Source organism: Phascolarctos cinereus, unplaced genomic scaffold, assembly GCF_003287225.1.
Source record: "Phascolarctos cinereus isolate Bilbo 61053 unplaced genomic scaffold, phaCin_HiC Scaffold_726;HRSCAF=1367, whole genome shotgun sequence".
Lineage (NCBI taxonomy): Eukaryota > Metazoa > Chordata > Mammalia > Diprotodontia > Phascolarctidae > Phascolarctos > Phascolarctos cinereus.
Window position 1 is genome coordinate 426498153 of NW_027556098.1, and position 12492 is coordinate 426510644.

Below are 12492 nucleotides of genomic sequence, written 5' to 3' on the forward strand. Positions count from 1 at the left end.
TAGATCAGTGGAATAGATTAGGCACAGAATGGTTTAAGGGGCAGTTGTTGTCCTTTATTCTCAAAGAAGACCAAAATAATATCACTATGTTCAAGTCAAGGTGCAGTACATCCAACAGACTGATCAGACCAATATAACCTTGGAAAGTTCTACCACTTGTACAGCACAAATAGGTCATATATGTACAATACACAGTGGTCAATGACCATTGTAATCTAGTGTTTGATAAACCCACTGATGCAAGCTTTGGAGTAAGAATTCCCCATTTAACAAAAATTGCTGGGAAAAGTAGAAAGCCATCTGACAGAAAGTAGGCATAGACTAACATTTCACATCATATACCAAGATAATTTCAAAATGGATATGTGATTTATATATTAAAAATTATATAACTAAATCAGAGGAGCATGGGGAAATGTACCTGTAAGATCTATGGATAAGGGAACCATTTATGACCAAACAAGAGATAGAGAAGATCATGTTAGGTAAAATGGATAAATTTGATTGCATGAAATTAAAAAGGTTTTGACAAACAAAACTAATACAGTCAAAATTAGAAGTAAAACAGGAAATAAAAAAATTTTGCAGCAAGTTTCTCTGATTAGGCCTCATTTCACAAATATGCAGGGAACTAAGACAAATTTATAAAAATATAAGCCATTCCCCAATTGATAAATAGGTAAAGGATGGGAACAGGCAATTTTCAGAGGAACAAATCAAAGCTATTAATAATCACATAAAATACTCTAAATCACTATTTATTAGAAAAATGCCTTTGTTTGCCTCAGTTTCTTCAACTTTAAAATGGGGAGAAAAGTACCTGAAAAGGTTATGATGAGGATGAAAAAAGATAATATTTGCAAGGTTCATAGCACATGCCAAGTATATAGTAGGTGCTTAATAAGTGCATATTCTCTTCCCTTCCTTTTCCTCCCTCTTGCCATTATCCAGAAATATAGTCTTAAAAATACCTAGATATTTCAACCTCTTACAAAGCAGAGAGAAAATGATTATTTTAAATTTATTAAAATCGTAGAATTGAAAAGGGCATCAATTTTTGAAACCATCAAGATTTAATTGGGCATTGCTAAAGGAATCAGTCTGCTTAATTAAAAAGGATGATAACATTTGGTTTGAAAATGTGCTATCTTCAAAGTGGATATAATCTTTGGACAATAGATTGGATGTTGGCCTTTCAGGAATTAAAAAACATGCATGAGTATTTAAGTTGAATGATAAATGTAACATTACATAAAAGTGAGATGGGTATAAATCATTTGTGACACCCCTGCAAATCAGGAATTAGCTCTGTGATTCTTAATCGAAAACTGGTGAATCTAGAATCACTGGTTCCCAAAGTGAGTGATACCACCCCCTGGGTGTAGCACTGGAATGATCCAGGGGGCTGGTAGTAGCCTGAGGGGCAATTGGAGGGCATTGAATTAAAATAAGAGGGCTGTGGGAGCATAAGGAAAGAAGAGCAGATTAAAAAATTTGAAAAACCATTTGTACATGTTTCATCTGTTTTGTAACAGAATTAAAATCATAGTGATTATATAATTTTCCAAATAAACACACAAAATGCAACTTATAATTAATCAGTGGTCAAGTCTGTTGGCAGGTCTCAACAAGCAAGTGTTGGCAGGTGAGTGTGTCACACATTGTTGGGAAGTCCAGCATGCATCAGCAGGAATATGTGCATGTAATGACTTGTTTACAATTTGACACCATAAGTTTACATGATGCAATATTGCGTCATCAAAATTTCAATGCAAGAAAATCCCCAAAATTTACAATAAATTATTAAATTTAAGATGCATCATTTTTTAAATTTAAAAAAAAATTTTTGAAATGATGCAAATCTCAACAAATAGTTAAAGGGTTAAAGAAAGCAGATTTCCAGGGGGGCACTGAGTAATTTTTTTTAAATGAGGGTGGTAAGCTAAATAAGTATGGGAACTTCTAGTCTAGATAGTCAAAAGAGTAAATTAGCTGTGCAGATAACAGACAGCTTTGGTTAAGACATTAATTAGTTGTGGGAGACAGAGTTTAGCATATTAAAAATGCCTACAGTCACACTGAGTCATGATTCTTTATTTAAGTACTGGATTCATCTGGCCAATAAGGGTTATTCCTGTTTTATTTTAATTTTGATCAATATTTTTCATAGTGTAAATTGCTACAGATGGAAATCACTGTGTAACCAGAGTATTGTAGGGATGGGTTCATTCTGGAGAAGTGAAAAAATAACTGCCAGCATTCCCTAAGTCGTTTTGCAGCATCCCTGACATTAAGTCCAGCCTCCCTTCTGTTTTTCCTATCTTCTTTCCTCTTTCCTTCCCCTTCTTTAGTCTAAGACATATGCCCATCAATTAATGCCAAATCCTCAGACCACTAGATTAAAAACCAGAAGCCATTGTGAAAAGAATTGTTGTAAGGGTTTCTATGTTGTTTTAAATCAAAACAATTCTGAGATACCGTATTTTACTGCATAATCGTCGCCACCCCATAATCATTTCACCCTGTTTTTTCAGTCCAAAAATTGATTTTTAACTTTTCATCACATAGTCATTGCATGGTATAATTTTGTTCATCATGCTGCTTAAAAGGTGAACAGAACAACAATGTATTCACACTGTTAAACCTAGAGACAAGACATTGCCTCTCCCCCAGCTGCTCTCCATATGGTATAAGTAGAGCTAAGTTTCTAGGTTCCTGCCCCTCATTCCTTATTACTTATTAGACAATTTAGAAAATATGCTCCTGTCACTGGTCCCCAAGGATGAGAGGACAGTCTCCTACTAGTGCCAGCCTGCTTCTTGTCTAAAATTCTAGAAGTTTGAGTTCTGAAGGCTCTAGCACTTTGCCCAAGGTTCCACAACCATTGCATGGCTCCCCATCTGAGGCACCCCACACTGAACTGTCCCATTCAAAGGCAGTGGTGGCCCCACATCGGAACTGTTCCTTCTCAGCCCCTGTTTCCCTCCTCCTTTTGTGATAGTAATAGGTTTTTGTCATCTGCTGTCCCTCCATGGCTCTGCTGCTCTTTATCTCATGTCTCCTACACTACATTATGCAAACAGAAAGCTTAAATCAGAGAAGTTAGGGAGATTAGAAATTGTTGGGATATTTATCTCTCACACATTGTGAGCCTAGAATTCTCAGCACATGCCCATTGACTTGTGTGGTTTGTTTAGAGCCTTGCAGTACTAATGGTATTGTCATTCAACCCAATGAAGAGCCATAGGCACAAGGGGAATAGGCGGGCAGATGTAGCTGCCATGAGTAAGTCACATGATATAGTAAGACTTGCATCTTCCTTGCTAAACTGTACAATTCATCTGCCAGTGATACATTAATGTGGGAAGCATTTCTTTCTAATATGGGTAAACATGAAAATTATTCTGTAGGGTTCAAGCTGAAAGTGATTGTGTTCATTCAACATCATGAAAACAGACCTGCAGAAAGACAGTTTTTAGTGAGTGAAAAGTTGGTGCAAGACTGTCAGAAACTAAAAGACAAGTAATACCAGCACATTAAAAAAAAGCTTCACATAATGGTCACACCCCACTTTTTTGCAAAAAATTTGTCACAAAGTCTGCAATGGTTATGCAGTGAAATAGGGTACCACCTCACATGTATCAGACAGGCCAACATGACAAAAAAGGAAAATGACAAATGCTGGAAGGGATGTGGAAACATTGAAATGCTAATGCACTAAATATATATATATATATATATATATGGTCTTTCTGTGGTGTCAAAGAATTGAAAACTGAGGGATGCTCATCAGTTGCAGAATGGTTTAACATATTGTGGCTCATGATTATGAATACTACTATACCATAAGAAATTATGAGGGGGGTGGGTTCAGAAATACCTGGAAAGTTTTATATGAACTAATGCAAAGTGACATGAGTAGAACCAGGATAACACCATACACAGTAACAGCAATGTTGTAAGGATGATCAACTATGAAAGACTTAGCTACTCTGATCAATATAATGATTCAATACAATTCCAAAGGATCCATGAAGAAAAATGCTATCCAGCTCCAGAGATAGAGCTGAAAAACTCTGAGTATGGATTAAAGCATAATTTTTAAAATTATTTTCTTTGTTTTTTTTCCTGTGTTCTCTTTTGCAACATGGCCAGTACGGAAATGTGTTTTGCATGACTTCCCATGTACAATCAATATCACATTATTTGCTTTCTTGAGAAGGGGAGGCAAGAGAGGGGAAAGAATTTAGAACTCAAAATTTTTAAAAATGAATCTTAGAAACATTCTATATGTAATTGAGAAATAGGTAACAAAATAAATAAATATATTTTAATGGGGGGGGCATTTGTTCTTTGGTACTAAGACATAGGAAACTACAGCTATTTTGGGGAGTAAACTCCTCAGCATGTCCCTATTTCCAGTTTGCCTCCCTAGAGACTTTGGAGAAAGAATTTGTCCTTTGGTGAAAATAAAACCTCTTTCTTCTTTCAGATGAGACCTTTCCTCTCTTCCGCTTAAAGAACTCATTCACTCCTGTATATAATTTCTGGTCATTTCTAATCTCCCTAACTTCTCTGACTTAAGTTTTCTGTTTGCATAATGTAGTTCAGGAGACATGAGATAAAGAGCAGCAGAGCCATGGAGGGACAGCAGATGACAAAAACCTATTACTATCACAAAAGGAGGAGGGAAACAGGGGCCGAGAAGGAACAGTTCCGATGTGGGGCCACCATTGCCTTTGAATGGGACAGTTTGGTGTGGGATGCCTCAGATGGGGAGCCACGCAATGGTTGTGGAACCCTGGGCAAGGTGCTAGAGCCTTCAGAACTCAAACTTCTAGAATTTTAGACAAGAAGCAGGCTGGCACTAGTAGGAGACTGTCCTCTCATCCTTGGGGACCAGTGACAGGAGCATATTTTCTAAATTGTCTAATAAGTAATAAGGAATGAGGGGCAGGAACCTAGAAACTTAGCTCTACTTATACCATATGGAGAGCAACTGGAAGAGAGGCAATGCCTTGTCTGTAGCTTTAGGAACCTTAGTATAAATGTTCTGTATATGGACCCATAACAGTCAAACATCTAGCCGTTTTTCCACAGGTTCACATTTGCATAAAAATATTTACTCACTATTCAAAAATGGTCCTTTTGCTTGGCGGGAGGGGCCAGGCCTATGAGCCTAAGCTAAGGGCTAGAAAACATCAAGGTCAAAATGCCAGTCTTCCCTCAGAGGGGAGTGTTTGGATCATGAGATAACTATCTATCCTACCCAGGAGCTATATTTCTGTATTTAGAAAATCCATGTGGGCATACATATATAATGGAATGGTGGCAAAATCACTCCATTTGGCTCTGGTGCTTTCCCTATACACAAAAACTTTTTATTTTTATTGAATCATTAACAAGAGCTGAGTATGAAAAGGGCCTGTAGAATTACTTGAATCAAAGTCACTTCATGAGAAATTATCTTGCACTCCAATCAATTTTTACACAAGGAAAAAGTTGTCCCAGAATATGGGAAGAAAAGATTGTTAGTGTCTGGAATTCTAAAGCTTGGAGCAAGTGTAGAACAAAGGGCAGACTGAGCTATGGCAAAGAAAGGAGAGCCAAGGAGAGTCCTTGGTTCTATGGGCATCATAGAAGGGAAGATCCAGGCTGATGGAAGGCCCAAGAAAAGGTCGGCTCCTTCTCCAACTCGCCCTCCCTATGCTTGTCTATCCACATATTCTGTGGTCAAAAAAAATCTTATTTTGTTACCCAAAATTTTCTGGACAATTGGATTTCTCTCAATCACAAAGAGGTCAGAAATTAACTAGAATATGTAGGAGCAAGGTTAGTCAGAGAACTTTATTTGTGCTTAGGTATTAGGGATTTTTCACCAGGGGCACTGAGTGATTTTGACTGAACTCAGAACTTTCCCTTCAGAGTAAATTCCCTAAAGCTGAAGAGAGGAAAATTAAATTGATATTAGGGGCCCTTTTATTGACTCCATAAGCCTAAAACAAGTTAATCATTGTAATGAGGTGTTCAAATGGTGGATCTAATCTAGGAAAATTTTTCTTTTCTGTGAGAGTTTCAATATTGTGTTACACAGATTAAATTTGTTTTATCGATGTATTTGTTGGCTGTCTTTTAAATAGAATTTAGTGCTTCATTTTTCAAAGCATTATGTTGTTAATTTAATATTTTATTTTCCCCATTTACATATAAAAACAATTTTAACATTCTTTTTTTTAATTTTTGAGTTCCAAATTCTCTCCTGTGCTCCTTCCTCTCCCCCACATCCCATTGAAAGGGCAAGATTTGATATAGGTTATACATGTACAACCAAAAGCATTACGCTTTAACCATTGTTTGTTTTAAGTATTTTTTAATTATAACACTCTTAGTTCTAGTTGCTGACAAATAGGATATTAAGCACTTTAGGCATCATCTACTGATAATTCTAGTTAACCCCATTGTATTTGTGGTTGTGTTGCACTTGTTCAGTCACTATAGTCATGGCCACCTCTTTGAGACCTCATTTCAGGTTTTCTTAGTGAAGATACTGGAGTTGTTTGCCATTTCCTTTTCCAGCTTATTTTATAGTTGAGGAAACTGAGGCAAACAGTTAAGTGACTTGCTTAGGGTCACACAGGTAGTTAGTGTCTGATGCCAGATTTGAACTGAGAAAGGTAAGTCTTCCTGACTCCAGGCCTGACACTCTGTCAAATTCACCATCTAGCTGCCCTCTCATTTCTGTTGTTGGAATTAATGAAAGCGTTTGATAAATAAGGAAATGTTGGCATTCTGGAGCAAGGATATGAGAATGGTATCTGAAAAATATTGTCAATTTATGGAAGCTGATATGCATGAGGTCCTACTGATATACCAAGAGGAATATACATTGACTGATGATTATCTTATCAATTTCTTAAAGATTAGAGGAAGAAAATTAGGAAACTGTAGAAAAGTATTTCTGACAGCAGCATGGAGGGCACCAACTAACAATGTGCTGTGTGAATTACCAGGCCCCTTTCAATAGTCATTAATATGCTCCTTCCCCCAAAAAGTATCCAGACACAGGAGTTAGGAACCGGTTCACAAGCTGTGTGACCCTGGGCAAGTCACTTAACCCCATTGCCCAGCCAAAAAAAAAGAAGAAACTGGTTCACACTCCTCCCTTTTGTGAAGAGGAGTTCTATATTACACCTACAGCATTCATTAATGGAAATGGTGATTGCCTAGAATTTGGGTTAGGTTTAAATTGAGGTTTGGAGGTTCACTATACAGAATGTAATAAAAGGACTTTTCTTGGCAGAAATATGCCTGAGTGATGCTGAGTCTATACTCTATAGGCCAAGGAGGTTTTCATATCTCTTACCTTAGAAGTCAAGCTTGTTCAATTCAAATAGCAGGGTGATTTTAGAGAAAAGACTCAAAGATAGTTTCAGCATGGTAGACTGATCTAGCTTACCAACACATGAAGTGGAGGATCTCTGGAGATAGATTTCATACTGTACATACTGTTCCAGAGAGCAAAGATAAGCCCAATCTAAGAACATTTCCTGGAAACATCCTTAGTCCCTGTGTTGAAGCTTCTGTAGAGGATTGGGCTGGCTGTGCAGCAAATGGGTGTCAGGACAGGTGGGCCTCTGACAGGCAGTGATGCCAAACAACTATCTGACGTAGTCTTTGTAATTCCACCTTAACAGCTGTTTGAAGGCCTATACCCCCAAAACCTCTTTTATGGACACTGCCCAAAGAGTCTTCAGAGCAGTTCTGTAGAGACTGGACAGTGAACCTGCCTTGTTCCCATGGTCCCCTCTGATTATCAGTTCATTTCATTTGAGAGAAGCACAAAAAGGTCAGGTAAAGCATAGGGCCCATGTCTTCATTTATTCAACATCACTTCCAGCATCCCAAAAAACTGATATGTTTTTGTTTATTTTGTCTCCCTAAGAAGTGTGGTTTCATTGAATTTTATAGGGCTATAGTTAGAGAAATGGACTGCCCCCATGGAGATGATTTTCTGTAATTTTTGACTCCAACCCTAAGGGCATCTCTGAATTTGACAAGAATAGCAGTTACTGACTACTATAGAAGTGTTTTGCATGACTACACATGTATAACCTGTATCGAGTTGCTTGCCTTCTCAATGAGGGTGGGTGGGGAGGGAGGAAGGAATAGAATTTGGAGCCCAAAGTTTTAAAAACAAATGTTAAAAATTGTTTTCACATACAATTGGGAAATAAGATATGCAGGCAATGGGGTATAGAAATCTATCCTGCTCTACAGGAAAATAGCAGTGGAAAGGGAAAAGAGAAGGGGGGTGGAGATAGAAGGGAAGGCAGATTAAGGAAAGGGGTATTCAGAATGCACTCTGTCTTGGGCTGCAGGGAGGGAGAAAATGAGGAGAAAATTTGGAACTCAAAATCTTGTGGAAGTGAACGTTGAAAACAAAAAAATAAATTAATAAATGGTTAATAAAAAAATTTTAAAAAAAGAATTGTACTGTCAGAGAAAGAGAAAAAGGAATGAGTTAAGAAGCTGTTAGGTCATTCTATCTGACCATGTGTTGTAATATTTTTCAAAGTGCTTTAATTTAAGAAACATGAACTTCCAAGTTTTGGTTATATTTAAAGGGAAGTTTCGGCTAAAATTGTCTGGTTCTCACTTATGAAAGTTAAGATTGTTAACTAAGCTATTTGGAGTTACTGTTTAAATCATGTATTTGTAAAAGTAATTTTGTGAAAGGAAACTTGGTAATTGTACAAAGAAAGGACTGTGTAAAATCTCCTAGTAATTAATTTAGTTTGTTATAATAACAGGACAAATTGCATATTTTTGTGAAGAAATGTTTTGCAAAATCTTTTGTGTGATTTTTAGAGGGCCTATTAAATTTCTATTTGCAAGCTAAAAAAAAAGAATAACAGTTATGTCTTTATAGAGTAGGTGACAAAAATATGGAACTCTCCAGGGTTAAGCAGAGACACCTAAAATACTAGAGGTATGTATTCAGCTTGGTATCTGTTCCGTAATAGTTACTCTTCAGGCCCAGCCATTCACCTAGTTAAAAATCCACTTAGCTGGGCAAACCTTCTCATAGGTCTCAATCCTGACCCCAAAGCTAGCATGAGAGATGTGGGGAAATGCTTTCCTGAAATCTAAGTATAGAAGATCACTGGCATTTCCCTGGTCCAGAAGACTATCCAGCAGTCCATCAAGGAAAAAAAAAGTAAGATCAGGCTGACATGGGTTATTCTAAGTAAAATCTTACAAACTTTTAAATCTCATTACCAGAGGAAATCACTTAATGTCAACCATGTACCCAGTAGCAGAGTCATGATCTCAGCACAGAGGCTGAGAAGAGAAGGGAAAATCTCCTTGTCACTGGGGTCCCTTGCTGGGATGTCTACTCCTCCTGATGTCGCAGCAAACCTGTCCAGGGTTCCATCTGTAACTGCCTGGACTATAGGCTGTAGCTTCCCCTTACTCTTCCTGGATGCAAGCCTGAGACAGACACTAACAGTTACCTGGCTGCCTGCTGTGCCACCGACATTACCTGGGTTTCATCCATGAGAGCACACAGGGGACAGTCTGGGCTGCAGTTGTAGGTGCTGGATGTCTGAGCTCGTCTCCCCTCAGAGCTGTGATTATCATGTCACCTACAGGAGAAGTGACACCATCTGATTAGGGAGTCAGTGATGGAACCCAAAGGAAAGACATTTTTAATAATTAACTCAGTAGGAAAGACTACTAGGCTATAGTCATATACTGAATGTAGTCAGAGTTTGAAACACAAATTGCCCAGTGTGGGAGGAGATTTTAAGTTCCTGACTTTGAGTTCCAGACCTCAGAAAAACCATAATCAAAGGGGAAGGAGGAGCAAAATGAAAATAAAATGAAAAAAAAGGAGGAGGGGGCTTAAACAATAAATTGTCAAAGAGATATGAAAAGGCAGTTTTCTAATGAAGAAATCAAAACAATTTATAGTCATGTGAAAAAATGTTCTAAATCATTATTGTTTAGAGAAATGCAAATTAAAACAACCTTAAGATAACATTTTACACGGTGGACCTCTCCCCAAACCATTTTGAACCCCCAAGACCTGAGACAAGCCTAATATCTGGGTTGGCCAATCAGGAGAGACATTTTGGCCCACTTTGAGCTTAACCCAACATAATGCTTTGCATGTTCTGGCAAAACAGACATGCTTTGCTTTGCTCTCTAAGTGAACTCAAAATGTTCCTTCCTGTGTCAGCAACTACAAGGCCAGATGAAGCTGATCTGGAGCATTCTTCTGTTTATGACTACCAAGGACAAGGGACCTATCTTGAATAGTGAGACTTTTCTTTGGTATTTTGATATTTTATGGACGTATGGTATTATGTTATATCACGGCATGTTAATGATAGTAGAAACACAGATATCCTGGATCAATAATTTCAGTGGACACTTGAACACTTCTATCTTGTCATATTTACAACCTATTGTTGATCTGGAAGTTTGGTTAAAGTGGCAAGAAGTTAGGTGATAAGTAAATTGATAATTTATTCCTTTAAGTTAGTGACATGTACATGGAACCAGAGCTTTAACTCTGACTGAATCAAGCAATTTTAGGAGGACATTTAAACCCTGACTCAGGATGTCTGTGTTACTCAAATTTATAGTCTCTAAATATGTTTAACCATAGCATGAGAAAGAAATTTTCTTAACTGAATCAGTTGTAAATGCAATAAGATGCAAGAATGTCAAAGTGTCAATTGAAATTATAGATACAGGATATCTGTGTTTCTTTTACCATTAACATGACATAGCATAGTATATGTCCATAAAATACCAAGACAAGAAAAGTCTGATTATTCAATATGGTGTCTGAGTTAAGGTACCTTAGTGGTCATAAACAGAAGAATGCTGGTCAACTTCATCTGGTCCTGTAGTTGCTGACAAAGGAAGGGGTATTTTGAGTTCACTCAGAAAACTAAGAAAAGAATGTCTATTATGCTGGGATGCTTCTTCTGGTTGATTAATTCAGGCTTTGGCCCTTATTGGGGCTCAAATGATTTTAAATGATTATCACTATCGTATTAAGAAAATTCCTTTCTCATGCTATGGTTAAATACAAATGGAAACTATAATTTTAGGTGACACAGGCAACCTAAGTTGGGATTGCTCTAAGTGTATAAAAGGTCTTCACTTGCTTATCTCTCAGTCAGAATTATTTTCTGTTTCCCATGTATACATGTATTCTGCCTGCTAAAGGGATTAAATAGTGTATAAATATACATCTCACCTAACTTGTCTGCCTCTTTTAACCAAACTTCTAGGTTGACAGCACCTATCAGATTGGCTAAAATGAGTGATGGGAAAACCGCAAATATTGGAGGAGATTTGGAAAAACTGGGACACTAATGCATTGTTGGTGGAATTGTGAACTTAACCAACCATTTTGGAGAGCAATCTGGAATTATGCCCAAAACCTTATTTAACTGCCTACACTCTTTGACCCAGAAATACCACTAGCAGGCCCATTTCCAAGGTGATCAAGGCAGAAAGGAAAAGAACCTACATGTTCTAAAATATTTATAGCAATTCTCTTTGTGGTGGCAAAGAACTTGAAATTGTGATGATTACTTTCAATCTGGGAACGGCTGAACAAGTTGTAGTATACGACTGTGATAGAATACTATCATACTATAAGAAATGATGAGCTCAGTGATCTTAGAAAAAACATGTAAAGACACACAAAATAATGAAGAGGGAAATGAGCAGAACCAAGAGAACATTTCACAAACACAATTGATTGAGAATTGACTGAAGAGGACCTGGTTTAGGTTCCCAAGCCAATGAATTCTCTGGGGTGACCAGACATTATCACTTCAGCCTCTAACTATTTTGTAAATCTCCCAAACTCTCCCTTATAAAGATTCCCAAGCTTTCTTTATGAACTTTTTCTTGTTATGCAAAATAACTTAGCTTGTGATAGCTGATCCCTTCCACCTGCAGTTTGGCCATACACTCTGCCTAACCCTCCCCCCAATCTGCAGATTGGTCATTCCCTCTGCCTTAGTACCCCATATAAACCCTGTTCTTAGCCCCCTCGTTTGGTACCTCAGCATTTGCTGTGTGGCACCCAGAGCTGCTACTTACTGTTCTGATTAAAGACCTCCATTTTGTTGTATTGACTGTTTTAATTAATATTCAGGCTGACACATTATATATAATGATAGCAATATTGTTTTAAGAACAACTTTGAGCAAATAAATAATTTTAACTACTATAAATGCCCAAATTAACTATGAACAACATGTGAAGGAAGATAGTGTCTGCATCTAGAGAAATAACTCATAAATATATGTATAGAATGATTTTTTTTCTCTTCTCTCTTTTCCCCTCTCTTCCCTTCTCCACCTCTGCCCTTCTGTCCCTCTCTACATCCTCATCCTCATCTCTCTCTCTCTCTCTCTCTCTCTCTCTCTCTCTCTCTCTCTCTCTCAACATCTCCCTATT